The following is a 22,798-nucleotide window of genomic DNA, read 5'->3' on the forward strand; positions in this document are numbered from 1 at the left end:
GGATAGAACAATAGCAAAATGAGTTCAACCATGATCGGGTTAAAGATCCCAGTTGGGGTTGGTTCAAAGGTTGAACCAATAAGTAGCGCAAGTGTGAAGGAACCCAACGATTATGGAAAGAGATGCACTCCTGTCAAATTCGGGATACACAATCGTGTTATACATGGAAACTACAACTGACTCCGGAAGAAGGGGGAAAAACCCAATGATCGGATGGCCACCAAGAAGGGTCATAAATGTATTCAACGATCGAGAATGAGAAGTAAACCCTATATAAACTAAAGGGTTACACAAAGCAAAGGTATCTGAATCATTTCCCTCCATTACTATTATTCAATTAAGCTCTGCAACTAGTCAGAGCTCTGTGGTAATCCATTATTGACTTAACCTTCGGAGGTGGCTTCCCGACCATGGAGTCGGCCCACATCTCATCTTGTTTTGTAGATACGCATTGAGGATTAAACAATTTTTGGACACATCACAGCCCACAGCCGTCCACAACCCATGAAAATTGCCTATTCCAAGTGTTACATCCACCCAGCCGATACCCTATCTGGCATACCGGGGAATGTGATCCATAGTCCAAGGATCAAGAATCGAGGGGCCATGCCTCCCACATACGCGATAACACAATCATGAACAATAATAATCAAGGTAAAAACAACTAATAATAGATATCATGAATAAGATAAGATTCAATTAATCAGAGTGCGGAAAATAGATAATGTCAATGTATAAGTGTGATCATAAAGATGAGAGAATAAGTGAAAATCACTCTCTCAAGCAGCGGAAATGAAGTAATAATCAAGTTAGTTACAATCCTATGTTTCAAAAGATAATCCAAAGAAAGTTAATTACATATCCAGTTGTTCCATAATAAACCAGGGAAATGGGGCACTAGACTAGGGTTTCTTCTATCCTAATGATTGTCTCCTCATAGGTGTGGAAGAAGAAAGCCCATCTCTGCCGCTCCCGCACTATCGTGGGGCTAACCCTGGTACGAAGAGTAATCCTCTTCGGCACCAAAACCCTGATCTTCACTGAAGCTACCACCCGGAGGGTAGTATGCGGGATCAAAGTTCGTCTCGAAGAAGGTGCCATCAGAATCTTCGGTACCTGCAGGATAATCTGAAAACATTTGCACAAAAGGAATGAGTTCAAAGAACTCAGCAAGGCGGTTATTCCATAATTTAACATCATACAAATTCAAAACATAACATAATGCAATGTGATATGAGACATATGATGCAAATATGATTGTAACTCTATGAATGCTAGTCTCTATGGTAGACAGGCTTTAAGTCTTAGCACCATACTTCTTTGGGTTGTCAGTCACTCTCCCTCAACCCATTCCGTATCTTGAGAATGCCGTGGTAATTCGGTAAAGTCCTCTCAAACCATGGTAGGGGAATCAGTCACCGCTCTCTCACATCACCGTTTGGTATAAGTACTGGCGCATGTCACAGTAAAACGTAGCCCAATGCAAGTCATCTACTTAGTCAGATCCAGATACGTCCATTCCTCGCCCTTGGCGATCCTTTCCAGTATTCTTCACACTAGAGTCAGCGTAATCCCAGATTACGGACTCATCAACCCTATTGGTCATCCACAAATAGTAAACAGGAAGCTCTCAAGTCCTCTTACGGATTGGTTACCGGTCTTGAGCGCCCGTGAGCCCAAGTCTAGCTATTTGCAACCCTACCAATAAATGGCCCCTTTCGGGTATCCGTAGCATGGTTTATGTCCCCTCCTGAGTTGGTTACCGGTCTTGAGCGCCCATCAAACCATACACTACCACGGGTCGTTCGGTCTCAATGCCCTTCCGATTCGGGTCTGACACGACAAGGACAAATCCTAGCCACACAACTAGACCATCCTATGTATGCCATCCAATAACCCAGGAAAGTGTCGATAGGCACCTTCGGAGAACATCCCATACTATTCCCTCCGATGCCCAAGGATAGAAGCATCAATAGGACACTCCTCAATCCCAAGTTATACTTTGGCAATCACATATTCAAGTTCATCATTTCTCATGCATTCAATACATCTTCATGATAAAAGTTAAATCATAATATTGAAATGATCCATCATGAACATAAGTAACAAGAATAATAAATTGATATGACAAGAGTATATGAATCGCAATACTACTGTCCTAAAACATGTATAACAGTCCTATAATAATTAAAAGCAATTTAGAGACTATGTTCCTTAAGTATAAGCACAAATCATAAGTTTATGGCCTATATGTTTATGGAGATAACCATCCTTACCTTAGGTTGAGTTGATGATGAATTGAGGATTACCATGAAATGGTCCAAAAGAAATGTTAAGACCCTAAACAAACATCAATAATAAGTTAAAGAAGGAATCGGGAAGATCGGATGTTAAACGGGTCAAAGCTAGCTAAGGTTGCTGTTAGCAACAACTTTGGTCGATGGTCTTTGGTTGATGGCATCGACAAAAGAGGATCGACCAAAACTTCTTCGGGACAGAATAGTGGATTTTGGGGGTTTTGATCCGAAATTGGTTTTTCGGGGTTCGGATCAATCCGGAACTTGGAGGAATGCTTTAGAACAGTATGAGGACACTACAAATCAAAGAATTAACATAATCCAATGGTCTAAATAGAAAGCCCCAAATTGAGCTACCAAGTTCAAGAGACAAGCATCATAGCATGAATTGAAATTGATTGCATTGACATTGAAAAGGCATGCATTAGCTAAGGGAACTTATAGAAATTCGATTAGAATCATATGCTAGTGATAAACATGTACATAGCATACTATGTACCTCCGTTTTGTACAAAATGGCATGATGTTAAGAGGAAAATCAAGGAATGTATATGCTAAGCTTGAAATGGAGACATAGCATCAATAGATAGGTAAGAGGATCATAGGTTAAGCAAGAGTGGACACTTGGAGCGATGGTTGCAAGATTGCAGCACCATCTCCAAGGTCTCAACAGCAAGAGAGGGATAGAAAAGAATAGAAAAAGATAGAATAGAGAGTGGAATGATGAATCATACCTTGTAGTTGTAGATGGAGACAAGAAACAATGATTAACAATGAGTTTTGGTGGAGTATCCTTCACAAATGCCAAGGAGTTGCTTTGGGAAGCTCCCCCCACGTTCTCAGGAGTGAAAATGATTGCAATAGGGCTCAAAACATGAGGCTAGTATAAATAGAATAGGGAATATTCCAAAGAATCATCAACTTGTCTGACTGGGAAACTTTGGTCGATGGTCCTTGGTCGATGGCATCGACCAAAGAGGATCGACCAAAATATAAATCAACAGAAAAGTCAGGTTTAGTTCAACAACTTCACATAGGGTTTTGAAGGGCTATACAAGGTCAAATTGAGTGGGGTTTTCTTCTACAATTCAATCAAGAAGTCTAGTTTCAGGGAATACCTTCGGATTATGCACGGGAGGTCATTAGGTACTTCAAATAAATCATTCTTCTCCGATGCGCAGACTTTCATTAAACATCGACAATGTACTCAAGTAAGGGGTATCATTGTCAATGTCCATGGGCTCGGTCTCCAACTCATAATTATCAATCAAAAGGGTCCATAAGTCTCTTCTACCACCGCTTTGGATCTTCGGACCTAAAATCAACAGTGGATCCGCGTTAGGGTCAGGGTTAGAATAGGGCTGGATATTACACCAAGCCCACCAGAAACACCTATTCCAATCTCAATAGGGTTAACTACTACAAGCCTGACGGCAGTGCCTATTTCAAACCCATCACAAACCCCTAGTCCAGCACACCATGGTGACTCGCCTACAATCCAAAATCTCTAAAATATATCAACGAACTGAATTGTCATACGATTAATACGGAATTTTATTAGGTCCATTTCCCTTTGGATGGAGTACACATGTCCATTAGTTACATCGAAATGCTGAGATTAAATTAAAATAAAAAAAACTTCTATCTTCTAAATCTTACCTCAACCTTTGGATGTAACTGATGGACATGTGTCCTTTATCCAAAGGAAAATAGATGGTCCATTTTTGTGGACCTGATAAAGTTCTCGATTAATACCCACTATCAACTAGCTTCTTTACCGTCAAAGAGTTTCTTAGTTGGCAATGAGCAATGATCGTCGCCTCGTACTCAAAATAAAAAAGTAAAAAGCATTAGCTTCTTAACCCAATCAAGTGACATGGAGTCTGAATATGTGTCCTACAATATGGCAAGCAAGGGTAAAAGTGGAAAAGTGGAGAATTGCAATAGAGGAGGAATTTCATGCACTTCTAAAAAATAGTACTTCACATCTTGTGCCTCAACAACTATCAATCAATGTTTGGTTAGAAATAAATGGGTGTATAGGATAAATGCAATTTAAATGAGAATTACAAAGCAAGGCTTGACTTGAAAAGTTTTCACCAACATGAAGGAATAATACAACCGCATTCTCTTGGAAATCAACAAATCAAATAGTTTGTGGCTTAGACAAGAAGAGAGACTATTTCCAAATATTGTAGAAGCAAATTTCTAAAAATTTGCAACAATTAGGGGATTGTATGACAATGATCTACTGCCAATTTGTCTAATTTGGCACAACATTAACTTTTTTGCTTCAGTGCCAGTTTGTCTAATTTAGCACATAATAGGTATTAAAATCTTGTATGGTTGGGCACGTTTCTCTGGAAAAATGGGCACAGAATCTTGTATGCTATGTACAAAATGGTTTTTTTTTTAATAAAATACAAAAAAGGGTAATACAAGCACTTAATAATCAGTTGCTCACATAAAATCAAGGATACAATGCTTCAAGTGATTAGTGGCAATCTCACTACTGTTGCAAACTAATTTGCAATCACCTTCTTCTGCTCCTCCATTTGTCTTGTTTAATTTTGGGTGTTTTTTGGGGGAGCATAAGGATTCAATATGACTTCTTCAGGTATCCAATGCGGGTAGCTGTACTTTTCAAACATTTTTATAGCAAATTGCTCGTCATAGATGTAGTTATGGATAGCACAACAAACAATGAAAATTATGCCTTGAGTATGTAATGTAAACCAATATACATTTTAGACAAAATTGAAAACCTGCTCTTTAGGCACCCAAAATGCATTTCTATAACATTCCTTATCGAAGAGTGCTTGTGGTTAAAAAGTTCAACTACAGTCCTTCGCCCTCAATCTCTCCCCTTGAAATCTCACAATTGATACTTAGAACCCTTGAATGGTGTCATGAATCCAGCTATAGTCGGGTATCTAGAGTCTGCCATATAATACTTTCGTATGACAATATAAAATAATACAAGTCAATCCATTTGTTTAGATCCGCTGAAGGGCTAAAAAGAATCGATGAACCAATTGTATTAAATTTACCAGGAGGAGGTTGAGGAAAATTTAAACTCAAGTCTGTAATTGTTTGTCTAAAAATTCTGAAATCATCTGCAGAACCCTCTTTGTCAGTATAGACAAACGTAAATTTCATGTCAAAGGAATACTCACACATGACATTTTGAGTAGTGATTCCTTTTTTTTCCACGATATGGTACTTCTCTCTCAACCGATACCTCTATATGTACATGGGTGCCATCGATGGCCCCAATACAATCCTAGTACACTGAATATTTTCAAAACAATTAATAGATGATAATGAGCATAAAATATAAATGCTTACTGTTGTATTTCAATAATGAAAGCACATATCATACCTTAAAATAAGGAAAGAGTTTTGGATTAGTTAGGATCTCTGTTGAAGTTGCAGCAAGGTTAAGAGGCCTTATTTTTTTCTCGCTTAACATCAAGAAAGCATCTAACACTCTTTTGAATATTCTTGTAATTGTCTCCGGCGGACGTTGAAAATCTTTCGTGATATCCCTATATTTAAAGTCATGGCTAAGTAAACACAAAAAGATCCCAAGCTATTCATCTACATGAATGTACTTAGTATCATCTAACCACCCTTGATGTCTCATTTTGGACTCTAAGTTATAGAACACATGTCACTCCATTTTGAATTTCTCGTAGACGCGATCTACGTGTCTATCTAAGATTTCTCTAACGTCTTCCGGTCCTGTGAGTTTGCTATCTCGTATTGGCTCAAGGACATGGGTCACTTGTGGTTGACGCATGCATCAGCATATCCAAACCCAAATACTCCAACAAAATCTCATCATCTGAATCACTAGATGTATTCATATTATGACTCTAATCCCTGAAAAGAATCACACGATCAAATTAGAAAAAAATAAATAAAAAATAATAAAAAAAAAACCATCATTAACAAATTGTTCAAGTTTGAGAAGTGTGAAATCCTGCAAAAATCATAATCCGGAAATCCATAGTGTAGATCCAAAGACCTGAAGTCAAGGTAGAAGACAGTTGTGGACCCATCCCATTTGCACCCATTAGGTCTGACCTAGAACCTTTGAAGGTTGATGATGTAGATCCCAGTATTGAAACCCCGTCTGATTTGGAAAAAGAGGTGACTTGAATGAAGTTTGACTGAAAAGGTAGACCAAGAATATGGTGTTGACACCTTCGAAAGGTCCTATAGGGACTGGTAAGACCCCTTCCTTAAGTTGGTTGAGGACCCAAGTGGTAGAGTTGGCTTCCGGGAACCAAATTTCAGCATTTACAAAAGGGGAACCCTTTGGTCAACCCAACCGACCAAAGCCTCCCTCGAGGCTGAATTGTCTATTTTGGGGAAAATTAGGTTTTTGGAGCCCCATATATTCAAACTTCGATCTAATTCGTATCACTTCGCCTCTAAGCCTCTGGACATAAGAAGAACCCTATAGCCTCCTCTTCAAACCCAAGTTTGATTCCAAGCATCCAAGAGAAGTTCCTCAATTGATCTTCTTCTACAAGGTTAGTATTCGCATCTATTCTCTATTGATCTATTCTCTATATTGTTTCTACTCATTGTTTTGATTGTGAGGAAGGTGTTACACTACTGTAATGGCCTAATCTCTGATCCTCATAGTCTTAGAGTGAATTCCCATTCACTTTATTCTTTCCGTAGTTAATACAGTGTGATTTTGGTGTTTAACCTAGCATAAGACCATGATCTACTCTTACCGTAGTTATTTGATTCTAATATATGTTAGATCTATTCTTAGGTTGTTTTCTATGCATGATCTACTGTTTTCTTATATTTAGAATGAATCCCCAATCATTCTAGTCTTTCCGTTTGAATCCGTGGATTAAGCCTATTAGGTGATTTATTAGATTTCTATTCCAATGACCTTGTTTGATGTTTAGATAATCATAGATAGTCTTAGTATGTTATTCAGAATTTTCCTATTAGTTTCAGAGTGTTCCGACCAAAAGTTGGAAGTTATTGTCCGTACACAGTAGCTTTGGTCAATCCCTTTGGTTGATCCAGTTGACCAAGGCAATCGACCAAAGAGGTGCTTGACAACAACTTTTTCTGTTTTAACACTTGTTTCATCTACGATCGTTAGGGTTTGTTCCTTATGTTCTATACATGTTTGGTTAAGGTTATTTTGGTGGTTTTGAATTTGTCCGTTGATCTCTTTCTCTAAGATTACGAATCGAATTCAAGGTGAGTACGTTCACTCAAAATTGACAATATAGCATTCTATATGTTGTTAGATTTTGTTTGTTTGTGATAGCTACTATCTTAGATTCTTTTCTATATTGTTTTACTTTGGTAATTACAGTATGCTACTCATGATGTGATTTACATACTTGTATTGAATGTGAATGATGAGATTGAGAATGGACTTGGATATGATGATTGTGATGTGATGTGATTGCCTAAGTTGTGATTGGGGAATGGGGAATGCCCTTTTGGCATTTTTGACTCGAGACACCAATGGAGGTGGTATGGGATGCTTTCCTATGGTGCCCTTTGGCGCTTTTCCTGATTATTGGTTGACATACTTAGGGCATGTCTAGCAGTGTTTGGCTAGGGAAACTCTGTTATATCTGACCCTATCGGAAGGGGTATTGAGGCCGAGTGACCCATGGCAACAATGGGGATTTGTGGGCGCTTAAGACCGGTAACCAACTCGTGAGAGGACATAAATCACGTTGTGGGAGCCATTCATTGGTAGGGTCACACATAATAAGTTTGGGCTCATGGGCACCCAAGAAGGCAAGAAGCATGAGGAGACACGAGAGCTTCCTGTTTATTATATGTGGATGACCAATAGGGTTATGAGTCTACATAGCAGGGAAGGAGACGGTGACTCTAGGGGGAAAGATACCGGAAAGGATCATGGGAATCGAGGAATGGATGTATCCGACCTTAAAGTAGATGTGACTCAATAGATGATTTGCAATGGGCTAGGTATTAACCCTGACATGCGCCAATACTCATACCAATGTTGGTGAGCGATAGTGTTGACCTAAACCCCAGCCATGGAATGTCTGGGAAGGATACCAGATCCAACTACCGCGGAGAACTCAATAGACCAGGAAGGTTGAAGGAAAGTGATTTGAGACCTACCTAGAAGAGTATGGTGATTTATCTTAATGTGTGTCTGCTAATAGAGACCAGCATATATAAAGTTAGAAGCATACTTGCATACTATTTCATATCATTTGCATTTGTGCCTTGTTCTTGTTCTTGAAATTGTTACTATTTATAATTGTTAATTGTGTTTGAATTGCTTGCTGAGTTCTTTTGAGTTCACCTTTTAGGGGACATGTTTTCTTTAGATTGTATTGCAGGTATTGATGACTGCGAGATCCCGAACTACGAAGCCATGGTGTGTGACTCATATGGTTTCCAAGATTTTAGCGACTATGAGCTTTACAGTGAAGCATACCCATGTGATGACGGAGCATACTAGAATTAGCTAGATCTTGAAGCTTGAGTGTCCTGTGCTGGAGTCGGAGACATCTGAGTCTAGACACTATTCGATGGACTTAGAAACTCATTTTGTTTAGTTTTAGAACGATTCTTAGTTTCCTTTATTATTTCAAATGTAATACTTTAGAGAGTTGATCCACCTTCTACATTGGTTGTAAGGTATATTCCCACTATACTCTATACTCTGATATTCTTTATTCCGCCCGTTGATGTTCTTTTGTGATTCTTCTGAGATCCAATAGGTGATTTTTTTCCAATTTACTTTAATACAATGTTTTTTTCTTGCTCTTAATTATATTATTGTGCTATGTGGGTATATGATCGCCCTAAACTTGATCTTCGGGGCTGTGAATCAAACCTCCAGGTATTCCAGATAGGGTATCGGTTGGGGGATGTGACAAAGAAGGATCATTGGGGTGGTTGGGTAGATGCAAGCTCCCTAACTTTTTTTTTTTTTTGGGGGGGGGGAGATACCAACACCTCTATAAATGTTGGGCTTGACTTGACACGTAAGATTGCTTTGCCTAACGCGGGGGTATCCAAATTCATTGTCACAAGAACATTTATGCACTTAGTAGTGCTGAAGTCATTATTGTCACTTAAATCAACAACATTCTTTAAATACTTGTCCCACTTTGCCAAGCACATTTCTGAAAGGATTGAATTGCACTTGAATTGATGAATTATGGGTTTCTGCTCTTTCTCTTCCTTCTCTTCACATTTGGAGTCTTGTCATTCCTTTCAGTGGGTCCACTGGTTGTATAAACCTGAGTGGTAGGTGACATCTCAGAATTCACATAAAAATTGATGTTAATGTCACCTTCATTTAAGCTAGCAACAATCATAGATTCATCAATATCCCTACTCAAGTCCATTGTAGGCTGCAGTGCAGTAGCATGATTTATCATTTCTTTAGCATATGTACCTCCGAAAATTTTACAAACGTCTTCCCACTCACCAAGTGTCACATCCAACTAGCAAATATCCTATCTGGAATACCCGAGTGTGTGATCCACAGCCTCGAAGATCAAGTTTAGGAACGATCATATCCACTTAGCACAATAATATAATTAAAAGAGCAAACAAATCATTGTATTCAAGTAATTTAATAATAAAAGTCAAGAAAGGATCTCAGAAGAATCACAAAAGAATATCAGAGTGCAGATAATAAGATACCAATCAAAAGATAACAGTAGAGTATAGCAAAAATATACTCCACAAACAAAGTGGAAGGTAGGTCAGAAATCTAGAGCAAGTTCTAAGCTATCACAATTGAAGGAAAAGGAAAGGAAATTAAGAGTCACTCTAATACTAAACAAAATAATAAAGCTTCAAGATCCGACTAATTCCGATGCACTCCATCATCACACGGGTATGCTTCACTGCATTGCTCGTATTACCAACATCTTGGAAACCCAACAAGTCACCCACCAAGGCTTCATAGTTTTGCTTCTCAAAGTCATTGGTACCTGGAATACCATCTAAAAACATATCCCCCGAAGGGTAAGCTTAAAAAAAACTTAGCAAGTAATCCAACCACAATAAACATCTTCACACACAACCCAAGGCAAACCTAAATGCAATGACATGAAATAATATGTGCAAATATGCTTCTAACTCTATATATGTATGTTGGTCTCTATTGGCAGACACACTTTAAGTCATAGCACCATAATCGTTTGGGTGGGTCTCAAATCACTCTCCCTCAGCCTTCCCGGCATCTTGGGTTCTCCATTTGGTAAATGGATCCTAAAACCTTCCCGGACATCCTTGGCTGGGGTTTAGGTCAACACTATCTCACATCACCATTTGGCCTGAGTACTAGCGTCTGTACAGGGATAATCTTAGCCCAATGCAAGTCATCTACTGAGTCACATCTACTTAGGGTTAGATACATCCATTCCTCGGTTCCCGCAATCCTTTCTGGTACCTTTCCCACTAGAGTCACCGTCTCCTTCCCAACTACGTAGACTCTTAACCCTATTGGTCATCCACACATAGTAAACGGAAAGCTCTCGTGTCCTCTCATGCTTCCCTCAATCTCAAGCCCCCACGAGCCTAAGTCTACCACATGCAACTCTACCAATGAATGGCCCCCACAATGTGATTCACATCCTCTCACGGGTTGGTTACCAGTCTTAAGCGCCCACAAATCCCCACTACTACCACGGATCACTCGATCTCAATTCCCCTACCGATAGGGTCAGATATGACAAGGGTTTTCCTAGCCAAACACTTCTAGACATGCCCTAGGTATGTCAATCAGTAATTAGGGAAAGTACCAAAGGGCACCATAGGAATGTGTCCCATACCAACTCCACTGGTGTCCAATGATAGAAACGCCAAAAGGGCATTCCGCATTCCCCAATCACAACCTAGGCATTCGCTTCACATCATGCTTTCATACATATCTCAATCAAGTTCAAATCATATTCACATCATTCATAATTGAATCCAGCATGTAAGTCACAATATGAGTAACCTACTGTAATTGCAAAAGTAATGTAATGTAAAGGAAGTAAAACAACAGTAGCTGAATCATACATTTGAATCACATCATAGGTATGTAAGTATGCATATTGTGAGTGGAGTACTCACCTTGAATTCAACTTCATAAACTTCAAGAAAGAGATTAATGGGAAAGTCCAAAATCACAAAAATAACCTTAAACAAACATGGGTAAGCATTAGGAACAAATCCTAACGATCAGAGATGAAATGGAAGCAAAACAGAGCAAATTTGAGGTCACTAACTCTGTTGGTCGATTGGTTGGCGGCCTAGCCCAGTCGACCAAAGGAATAGTACGGGGCAGAAAACTCTAAATCGATCATAACTTCTTCATTTGAAATCCAATTGCTCCGAAATTCAAAGGGGAGTTCCCCAAAACATACTAAGACTATCTATGAAGGTCTAGGCATCAAACAAGGTTAAGAGAATAGGTTTCTAATTGAACCTTAGATTTGGGTTTCACCAAAGAGAGTCCGTGTATCCCACTAAGAGACTAGAGAGAATGAGGATTCACTCTAGGAAAATAAAGAATAGTATTTCAAAATCAAGAATTGAAATTGGGAAGGGTAAAATAATGAGAGAAAACAAGGTTTTCAATTTGATACCCTCTTTTGAAGGATACCCTAAAATTTCCTTCAAATTAAACTCAGGGTAGATTCACAAAGAAAAAAGGGAAAAGGGAATCACCCAACAATTATGGGGATTGAAGGAAAGGTTGTAACATTGGTGTGAGACCTTTCCCACAATCATAAAGATAGGTAGAAAATTCAAGACAGAGTAATCAAGATCTCAGGTACGATCAAATACAAGGAACATCGCCATATGGCTTCAAGAACATAGAGTGAATGGGGGATTCACTCTAAGGCTAAGAGGATCAGAGAAGAGGTCATTAAAATAGTGTAATACATTCCTCATAATCAACAAATCAGAAGAATAGAAGAGGGAATAGATCAAAGAAGAAACAAATTGATTACTAACCTTTGTAGAAGAAGATTCGATGCAGAAACTCAGACAGATGCTTGGAGATCTTCCTTGGATTTGAAGAGGAGGTTCTAGGGTTCTTCCCACATTCTCCAAAGGTTTAGAATTGATAATGAGTGAAAAACAGGGAATTCCACTTTAAATAGAAGAAAAACCCTTTTAAAAAATCAGAGTTTTACCAATTTGACCCTGCTGTCACTGTTGGTCGATTGGTCAACTGGCCCAGTCGACCAATGCTGTCAGCAAGCCCAAAAGAGGGAATTAAAGGTCCAAACCCCAATATTTTTTAATGGGCTTCTCACAAATCATCAAAAGACTTATCTAGCATGGAGGGATGCCTTCAAACCATGTCCAACTAGGCTTTAGGTCCAACAACTAGGCTTTTCAACATCAAGATGCAATTCATCTCCAAATCAAACAAGGTTTCCAAATAGAGAAGTCCATCATCAGTTTCCATGGGTTTTGATTCAAACACCATGCCTTCCACTGAGATGGCCCACAAAGTCTTCTTCCTTCACTTCGGGACTTTGGATCTACACTAAGGGAGAAGTCTGACTTGACTTCCTAGGACCTTCCAAACATAACAACACTGTACTTAAGGTTCAACTTCAAAGTCAAACAATAATCAAGTTCTTCTTCACCCAAAACAGACAGGGTGTCCAGGTTAGGGTTTGGGCTGGATTTCACACCAAGGCCATGCCTCTTAAACTTAGCCTAACCTAGATTAACCTGTTATAAAATTGCACAAATGAGTACATAACTCTATGATCCATATTATATTGTCTCAAATAAAGCACCAACACCCCAAGAATAAATAAATAAAATAAAAACATAGCTAAAATTACCTGGTATGAATTTCCCATAATGACTCATCGTCAACAGTGGTAGTTTTATTGATAGGGTTCCACCCAAATCCCATAGTTTTCAATAATTTATTTAAACTGACATATTGCTGCCTTAACTTGTTGAACTTGTTTGTCAACTGCTTCATTTCATAATTTATCTTTGACCTGGTTGTAAATCTTTCCAAAATATTTTTCCAGCCTACCTTATTGAAGTGGATTTTGTTTTGTTCGAAGCCCTAGCCTCTTCAACCATTATTTCTATAAGAAGTTTGGTATTCTCTGGGCTCCAACTGGCAATTTGAGTATGTGACAATGATATTTTAAAAGAAACTACTAATTCATACTAATAATGATGATTTGTCATACAATATAATAATCAAAATACAACTACTAAAGGTGCTGACAAATAATAATGACATCCAAATAATTCATAAATGCATCTATGATATTAGTTAGTATTCCATAACAATATAACCAAATAAAACTAGGCAAGTGAACCTAATAGGATTAGAAGTACAATACATAATACAAATACTCCTATCATACATGTTTAAATAACGCTACACCTTTGCTATGTTTTTCATACGTTTCATTTCCTTTTTTTGGGACTCCAACAGTTCCTTAACTACTGGGGTCCTCTTGTCTTAGTTCCATCCCACGTGATGGAATGAGTGTTGTCACTTCTCCTCTTAGTTCACACCACTGAAAGAAACTACATCCCTTAAAAAATGATGCACAACCTTGATAGAGCCCTTAGGATACCAAGTTGATGCTAAAATCCTAATAGCTGCTAGGTTCCCACAATTGCAATTTGTGTTGCTAAACTTCTAGTAAGAACTACTCAAATCATTCACACTAGAAGTTGACATCTTGATAAGAGGGGCAGAGTGGATAGCCCAAATACCACCCATTTTGAATAACAAAAAAAGAAAAAAGAAGAAGAAGAAGAAGAAGAAGAAGATAAGCTTTTTAATCAAACTAATTGTGTGTCAATCAACAGATAGCAATATAAACAAATCTATGATATGCAGATCAAACAATCATCCAAAGTGAAGCTAACTCAGTCTAAATGGTATTCCCTCTTGCTTATGTAATAGCCTGGGTTTTAACTGATTAAACTTCTCTATTGGAAAGTCATTTAGCCATAAAAGTAGTAAAGAAATCAAGTATCATCTTCCCCTAGTGGATAAACAATTGAACAAGGTTGTCATACAAAACATATAATCCTTCAAGATATAATAGGAAGTAACGAGTTTCTTTTAAGTCATAGACATACATCCATCACAAAATTAGAATAGCAATAGCCATAATAACAACCAAAGCCGCCTTAATTTTGTGTTACAAACCTGATTACATGTTGATGCAATAGCTAACACTTGGTCTAAAATTTTTAACTTTCTTATACATTTTTGTTAACTACATGGAAAATTATTAGAAATCTGAATATATAAGAGAATTCATGATTGAATGATTGATTGAAATTCAATCATATTTCAAACATTGGACACCTACTCTTCATTAGAGATCTCTATCATACACAGGATCCTTGGAATTCATTACAGATACTCCATACTCTCAAAGAGAGAGGGAATGGGGGTTCTTATTAACCGATCAAGACTCAAACTCAGGGTGTTCTGAAACTGAGAATCAAGCACCCAACAAATAATAATAATAATAATAATAATAATAATAATAAGAATAACCGAAGTGGGGAAGATCAGATAGCAATACCTAGGGACCCATCTCAGAATGAAGTTACACCCATCATAGTTCATATTTAAAATGAATGAAGAAGTACTAACATATAACTCATAACAACTAAAATAAACTTATAATTTGCAGGAGTAATCAACTACTCTAATTATAGTACTTGCATTGCTGTACATTATGGATCAACAGAAAGTTCAGAAAAGAACATAAGTTTACAATAAATATACTTTCACAGTAGCTAGCAACTCATACTCATTCTAATGTTAGACATAATATTTCATAGCCTTTTATTTCATACCACACCAAGCTGCTTCAACAAGGTGAGGTGTAAGAAAATTGACATCTTCCAGAAACAAAACAAAGCAAAATCTAGAAATAAGGTTCCTCCAGAGAAATTTTTATTGCTTCCTGACAATGGAATGTTGTATTATTTTTAATATAATAAAATAATAAACGTTTCATTTACAATTGGATTTATAAGTGCAGAAACTTTCCTTTGTTTATTTTAGGAAAGTGTGTGTTATATAGTCCCACATTGGAAACCGAGATGTCGGAATCCAAGTTAATTAATAGGTACTGCCTATTAACTTTGATTTAATATCAAAAGACATGCCAATGCGTGTGCAGTGTACGAGCGAGGACGGTACACCGTCCGAGCGCGCGAGCGCGGCGTGGGCAGTGGGCTGTTCGAGCGAGATCAGATCTGAACCGTCTATTTTGATCAACGGCAGATCTAGGGCAATGGAAGTAGATCCATAAATGTCATCTTGATGGTTCAATCTAGACTGTTAGATCGTGCGGCCGAACGATCCAACGGCTCAGATCTGAACGTTGGCATTTGTATCCCTACAGAGAGGTGCACCCATACGAACAGAGTCATGAACTGTTCAGTAGAGGCACCTCAATGCCTATAAATCCCCTCTAGTTTCTCAACAGCAGTAGAGTAGAAAATCCAAGGTTTTCTCTGTTCTTGAGTTTTGTCTGTGCTTTGCAAAACTCGAGAAACAACCTTGAGTTTGGGCTTCTTTGTATCCTGGGAGACGGTTCGCTGGTACCTCATAGCACCTTTCGTGAGGGGCGGATTACGTCTTAAGGACAGTGACATAGTAACGTGCCTAGAAGCTTCAGCTGTCATACTGTTATCTCGTGCTCCTGATTACATCAAGTTTTATTTTTCAACATTCTTAAGACGTAATTAACGAGATGGCACAGTCACTGAAGCAACTTGCGAGGACATCATCAAACTGGATCGTTTCGACGGAACTAATTTCAAGCGTTGGCAGAAGAAGATGCATTTTCTGTTAAGTCAACTAAGCGTGGTGTATGTACTGACGACACCCAAGCCAGAAGAGAAGAAGAACGAAACAGTCGCAGAGACACGAAATAGGCAAAAGTGGGAGACTAATGACTACTGCTGCAAAGGTCATATCTGCAATTCTCTGTCTGACACTTTGTTCGACATGCACCATGAGAAGCAGTTAGCAAAAGAGATATGGGATGCTTTGCAGAATACCTGCTTTGCAGAATACCTATCTAGTGGAAGATGCGACGAGCAAGAAGTTCCTTGCAAGTAAGTTCTTTCGATACACTATGGTAGATAATAGAAAAGTGATGGAACGGTTTTTTGAAATAAAACAAATCCTTAATCAATTTTCCCAACATGGTATGAAAATGGATGAAAGCATTGTGGTTTCAGCCATTTTAGACAAGATGCCTCCCTCCTGGAAAGACTATAGGAAAAGTCTGAAGCACAAGAAGGAAGATGTCACTCTTGCAGAACTAGAGAGTGATATGCAGATTGAAGAAGAGGACAGAATCCGTGATGGAACTGATACCTCTAAAGTTCTTGTAGTGGAGGAAGGCAAAGACCCTAAAGAAAAGAAAGATTCTGACAAAGGTAAAATGAAGAGGAAGGGGAGCTCAAGTTCTAATTCCAATAAGAAGCAGAAGTTTGATCCGAAGAAAAAGGGTCCTTGTTATCACTGTGGCAAAATGGGTCATATCAAGAAGGAATGTTGGCTTCTGAAAAAGAAGTCAGATAAATCAGATGACAAGAACAACCATAAGGAGAACCTAGTGGCTATGATTTCTGAAGCTAATGTTCTTGGTGTTGACACTTCCTGGTGGGTTGACTCTGGTGCAACCAGACATGTCTGTAATGACAGAAGCTTATTTTCTGAGTATAAGTCAGAAGAAGATGGGAGTATTCTCTATATGGGAAACGCCTCCACTGCTACAGTGAAAGGAAAAGGGAAAGTGCAACTTGAGTTCACTTCTGGAAAAATCCTTACTTTGACAGATGTTTACCATGTTCCAGGAGTTAGGAAAACCTCGTTTCTGCGAGTCTGTTAAGTAAATTTGGTTTCAAACTTGTATTTGAGTCAGATAAATTTATTCTGACCAAGGGAGGTTTCTTTGTGGGGAAAGGATATGTGTATGAGGGTATGTTTGAGTTAAACATTGTTCCTGTTTCAATGAATAAAGTTAATAATTCTGCTTACATGCTTGGTTGGTTTCCTTTATGGCATGGTCGTTTAGGACATGTGAATTTTCGTAAAATGAATGATATGGTTAAACTAGACTTAATTCCTAAAGTTAACCATGATGTAGATAATTGCAAAACATGCATGCTGACTAAGATAACTAGGAAGCCTTTTCCTAATGTGAATAGAGATTCTGATATTTTTGATTTGATACATAGTGATGTTTGTGATCTCCATAGTACCCCTACCCGAGGAGGAAAGAAGTATTTTGTAACATTTATTGATGATTGTTCCAGATTCTGTTATGTATATCTCTTGAATGCCAAAAATGAAGTTTTGAAATATTTTAAAATTTTTAAAAGTGAGTCTGAGAATTTTTGTAAGACAACCATCAAATGTCTTAGGAGTGATAGGGGTGGGGAATACTATGATCCCGAATATTTTGAAACTGTGGGCATAGTACATGAGGTTACAGCACCTTATTCTCCTCAGCAGAATGGCGTGGCAGAAAGAAAAAATAGGACTTTAATGGAAATGGTGAATGCTATGATATCATATTCTGGTTTAAGTAGAGGTTACTGGGGGGAAGCATTATTAACAGCCTGTCATATACTGAACAGAGTTCCTTTCAAGAAAAGCCCAAAGACCCCATATGAACTTTGGAAGAAACGAAAAACAAATTTGTCATACCTTAGGATTTGGGGATGTAGAGCTATTGTGAAAATTCCAGAACCAAAAAGGAAGAAACTAGGTGAAAGAGGTGTTGAGTGCATTTTCTTAGGTTATGCTCTGCATAGTAAAGCATATAGGTTCATGGTTGTTAAACCTAATGACTCAATAGAGTTGAACACAATATAGAGTCAAGAGATGCTATTTTTGATGAAACTAGATTCTCTTCCATTCCTAGGACTACAAGTTCTTTAACCATAAGAGAAATGAATGAAGAGTCTCAAACACCTAGTGCTGAACTAAGGAAGAGCAAAAGGAAAAGGGCTGAAAAGTCTTTTGGCCCAGATTTCTTTATGTATCTAGTTGAAGGTACTAGAGAAATTCAAAGTAATCAAACCTTAGTAGCTTTGAATGTAGAGACAGATCCTAAAACTTATGAGGAAGCTATGAAGTCTCAGGATGCTACTTTCTGGAAAGAAGCCATAAATGATGAAATGGACTCCATCATGGGAAATGATACTTGGAAATTAGTTAGTTTACCCCCTGGATCTAAAACAATAGGGTGTAAGTGGATTTTCAAAAGAAAATTAAAAGTTGATGGAACCATTGATAAATTTAAGGCAAGGTTAGTAGCGAAAGGTTTCACTCAAAAAGAGGGAATAGATTATTTTGATACTTATGCTCCAGCGGCTAGGATTGCTATTGTCTGAGTTTTAATTGCATTGGCATCTATATATAAATTTGTCATTCACCAAATGGATGTCAAGACAGCATTTCTAAATGGTGAATTAGATGAAGAAATTTATATGCAACAACCTGAAGGATTTGTTGTGAAGGGACAGGAGTGCAAGGTCTGTAAGTTAGTATAGTCACTATACGGACTCAAACAAGCACCAAAACAGTGGCATGAGAAGTTTGACAAAGTAATTTTGTCAAATGGGTTTAAAATACATGAGTTTGACCAATGTGTGTATAGCAAGTTTTTTGGAGGAAAAGGTGTGATAATCTATTTATATGTTGATTACATGCTTATATTTGGTACTGAATTAGAACAAGTAGAAATTACTAAGAAGTATTTGTCTACTAGTTTCGATATGAAAGATATGGGTGAAGCTGATGTCATTTTGGGCATTAGAATAATCAAACATGATGATGGATTAATGTTGACACAGTCTCATTACATTGAGAAATTGTTGAAGAAATTCAACCATTTAGATAGTTCACCTGTTAGTACACCTTTTGACTCCAGTGTTAAATTAGTACCAAATGATGGAAGAGCTGTGTCACAAACTGACTATGCTAGTGCTATTGGTTGTCTAATGTATGCAATGACCAGTACTAGACCAGACATAACATATGCTGTAGGAAAACTTAGTAGGTACACTAGTAACCCTAGTAACCTACACTAGAAAGCTATCTTTAGGATTTTTAAATACCTAAAAGGAACAACTAGCTATGGTTTAAGATACAGTGGGTACCCTACTGTTCTTGAAGGGTTCACAGATGCTAGTTGGATAACAGACAGCGAAGACCACTCATCCACAAGTGGTTGGATATTCACTCTTGGTGGGGGTGCAATATCTTGGGGTTCAAAGAAGCAAACTGTATTGCTGATTCTACTATGGCAAGCAGAGTTCATGGCATTAGCTTCTGGTAGTAAAGAAGCAGAATGGCTTAGGAATTTGTTGATAGAAATTCCAATATGGCCAAAACCCATGCCACCCATTTCGCTTCATTGTGATAGTGAAGCAACCTTGGCTAGAGCATATAGCCAGATTTACAATGGAAAGTCAAGACATATTGGACTTAGACACAGTTTTGTGAGGCAGTTGATAGTTGATGGAGTAATTACCATCGATTTTGTAAGATCAAGTCAAAATTTGGTAGATCCATTGACAAAAGGTCTTACAAGGGACTTGGTCAAAAATACTGCAAAAGGGATGGGTCTTAAGCTCATTTCCTAAGGTCACCACCAGAGGAAACTCGTCTCAATACTTGAGATGTCAAATTTGAGTTCAATGAGTAAAGTACTTTGTATGGAGTGATCTGCAAGCACTAATTATCAACCATCCCAAAGAGGAGTGCTTGGTACCTGTAATGTAGTGGAGGAGGAGCTGTATGCTCTTAATAGATCTATAACAGTTCTTGTTGGGGTGTTTATTACAGGACACCTTTGATAGATCTACCTAAGTGAGTGCATGAAGTGAGGCCGCTTCTTTGAGTTTGGGCTTAGACTCTAAGGCACTCATGATACCGGGATAGAGACACATGGCCTTATCAGTGTCCATTTATTGGAGAATATTCGGAGAAGAAATCAAGTGTGTGATATACGTCCAGCTTGTCATCATAGAATTATCAGTTCAAAGGCTTGACTACTGTATATTTCTGATTAGCTTTGATGGATTTCACTAAGTGGAGGTTCAAGTCTAAGTACACCTACCATTTAAGCATTTGGTTCCCAGTTGTTGTTGTGTATTTACTTTCATTATATTGAAAATAGTGGGGGAATGTTGTATTATTTTTAATATAATAAAATAATAAACGTTTCATTTAAATTTGGATTTATAAGTGCGGAAACTTCCCTTTGTTTATTTTAGGAAAGTGTGTGTTATATAGTCCCACATTGGAAACCGAGATGTCGGAATCCAAGTTAATTAATAGGTACTGCCTATTAACTTTGATTTAATATCAAAAGACATGCCAATGCGTGTGCAGTGTACGAGCGAGGACGGTACACCGTCCGAGCGCGCGAGCGCGGCGTGGGCAGTGGGCTGTTTAGGCGCTTTTAGGCGTGGGCGTGGGCAGTTCGAGCGAGATCAGATCTGAACCGTCTATTTTGATCAACGGCAGATCTAGGGCAATGGAAGTAGATCCATAAATGTCATCTTGATAGTTCAATCTAGACCGTTAGATCGTGCGGCCGAACGATCCAACGGCTCAGATCTGAACGTTGGCATTTGTATCCCTACAAAGAGGTGCACCCATACGAACAGAGTCATGAACTGTTCAGTAAAGGCACCTTAATGCCTATAAATCCCCTCTAGTTTCTCAACAGCAGTAGAGTAGAAAATCCAAAGTTTTCTCTGTTCTTGAGTTTTGTATGTGCTTTGCAAAACTCGAGAAACAACCTTGAGTTTGGGCTTCTTTGTATCCTGGGAGACAGTTCGCTGGTACCTCATAGCACCTTTCGTGAGGGGCGAATTACGTCTTAAGGACAATGACATAGTAACGTGCCTAGAAGCTTCAAAGGTACATCAATTATCTCGTGCTCCTGATTACACCAAGTTTTATTTTTCAACATGGAATACCAGTCAACTGCCAAAAATATCAAGAAAAAGACAATCTTTCTAAGAAGAGAGAATTAAGAAGAAGAACTAAAATAGATCTCCCAAATCTAAAAATCTAGCTTTTCAAATTCTCCGATCCACTAATTGATTCTTTCTAATACATAAAATCTAGCAACCATTGACATTGAGTGATTTTTAATCCCTCATAAACAAATATCCAACAACAGAACCATCAGACTACTTCCAGAATAGAGCATAGACAATTAGGAGGAATCTGCATTAGTGAATCTTCATACCAAGTTCTTTTGGAATTGAGAACCATGTCTCTTATGTAGCACCCTTACACTAGTTCATCGAGCTGGCTTATTTGAACTAGTTGGCCTATTACCAAACTCCACCACAATAATGAAACAAAAATTTCTTCCACAAGTAATATTGACTGGAGTAGTAAACCAAAATAAAAAAAACTATTTGTCAAGCATTAAACAAATCATACATAAGTTAGATGTCATTGCATGATCTATACAGCCTGAAACCTTCAGCAGATCAGGTAATAGAAGCATACGAAGAGTGGTAGAAAAGAGAATAAACAGAGAGACAAAATCATAGAGACTATTGTTGTTGAGAATAAACAGACAGAGGACAGCATATCGCAAGTCAAAAGAAGTTCACAAAGAGAGGAAACACATACCTGAGAAAGATCATGCAAGATTAAAAGAGGATTTGAAAGATTTGAGTGATTTGAGAGAGGTTTCCTTTGATTTTTGAACACAAATGACTAATGGTGCTATAAAATTGAGAGAGGATTTGAGAGATGAAGCTTTCGTTTGATTTGCAAAGTGAACGTTCCGTTCGATTTGCAGGTGTCACACCCCACCCAGTCAGATCGAGTCACACCCAAATACCTGTGGGGGTGATACACTATAGGACCAAGGTTCATGACCAAATACATAACACAACATGATATAGCATAATAAAAGTGCAAGAAAAGATTAAAGTAAAAAGTATTGATCAAGTTTTAAAGTTTTTATTACAGTTATCCATAATTTAAGTTTAAACCGACATCCCCAAAGTTAGTCAAAAAATTTAATAAAGGATTCGATGATAGCGGAAGTCTACTTTCTCGAGAGGTTTAACGTAAAGTAGTATCGGCTGGATGAGAAGAATATAACACATAGATACTAGGGCTACTACTATGACATAAGGTACCTTCAATGTCTCAAAATTGCTGGACTCCATAGGCACACCATTTGTCATGTAGCTCTGTATCCTCTGTCATGAATCCCTCGTAAGACTCGAATGACGACGGACTATCCAGGTAAATGGGGTCTTCATAACCTGCAGTGAGATCTAGAAAGAACATACACATAAAATGCATGAGTTCAACAGAACTCAATGAGGTCAACATAACCATATTATCATGTATTTGTCACACATTTCCATAAACAAACCGTGTATAATATGTATATAATGCAATGAATGAGTGAATATGTATGCAATATGCT

This window comes from Hakea prostrata, chromosome 10 (genome assembly GCF_041222555.1).
Source record: "Hakea prostrata isolate BN-2017 chromosome 10, UWA_Hpros_2, whole genome shotgun sequence".
In the NCBI taxonomy this organism is placed as follows: Eukaryota; Viridiplantae; Streptophyta; class Magnoliopsida; order Proteales; family Proteaceae; genus Hakea; species Hakea prostrata.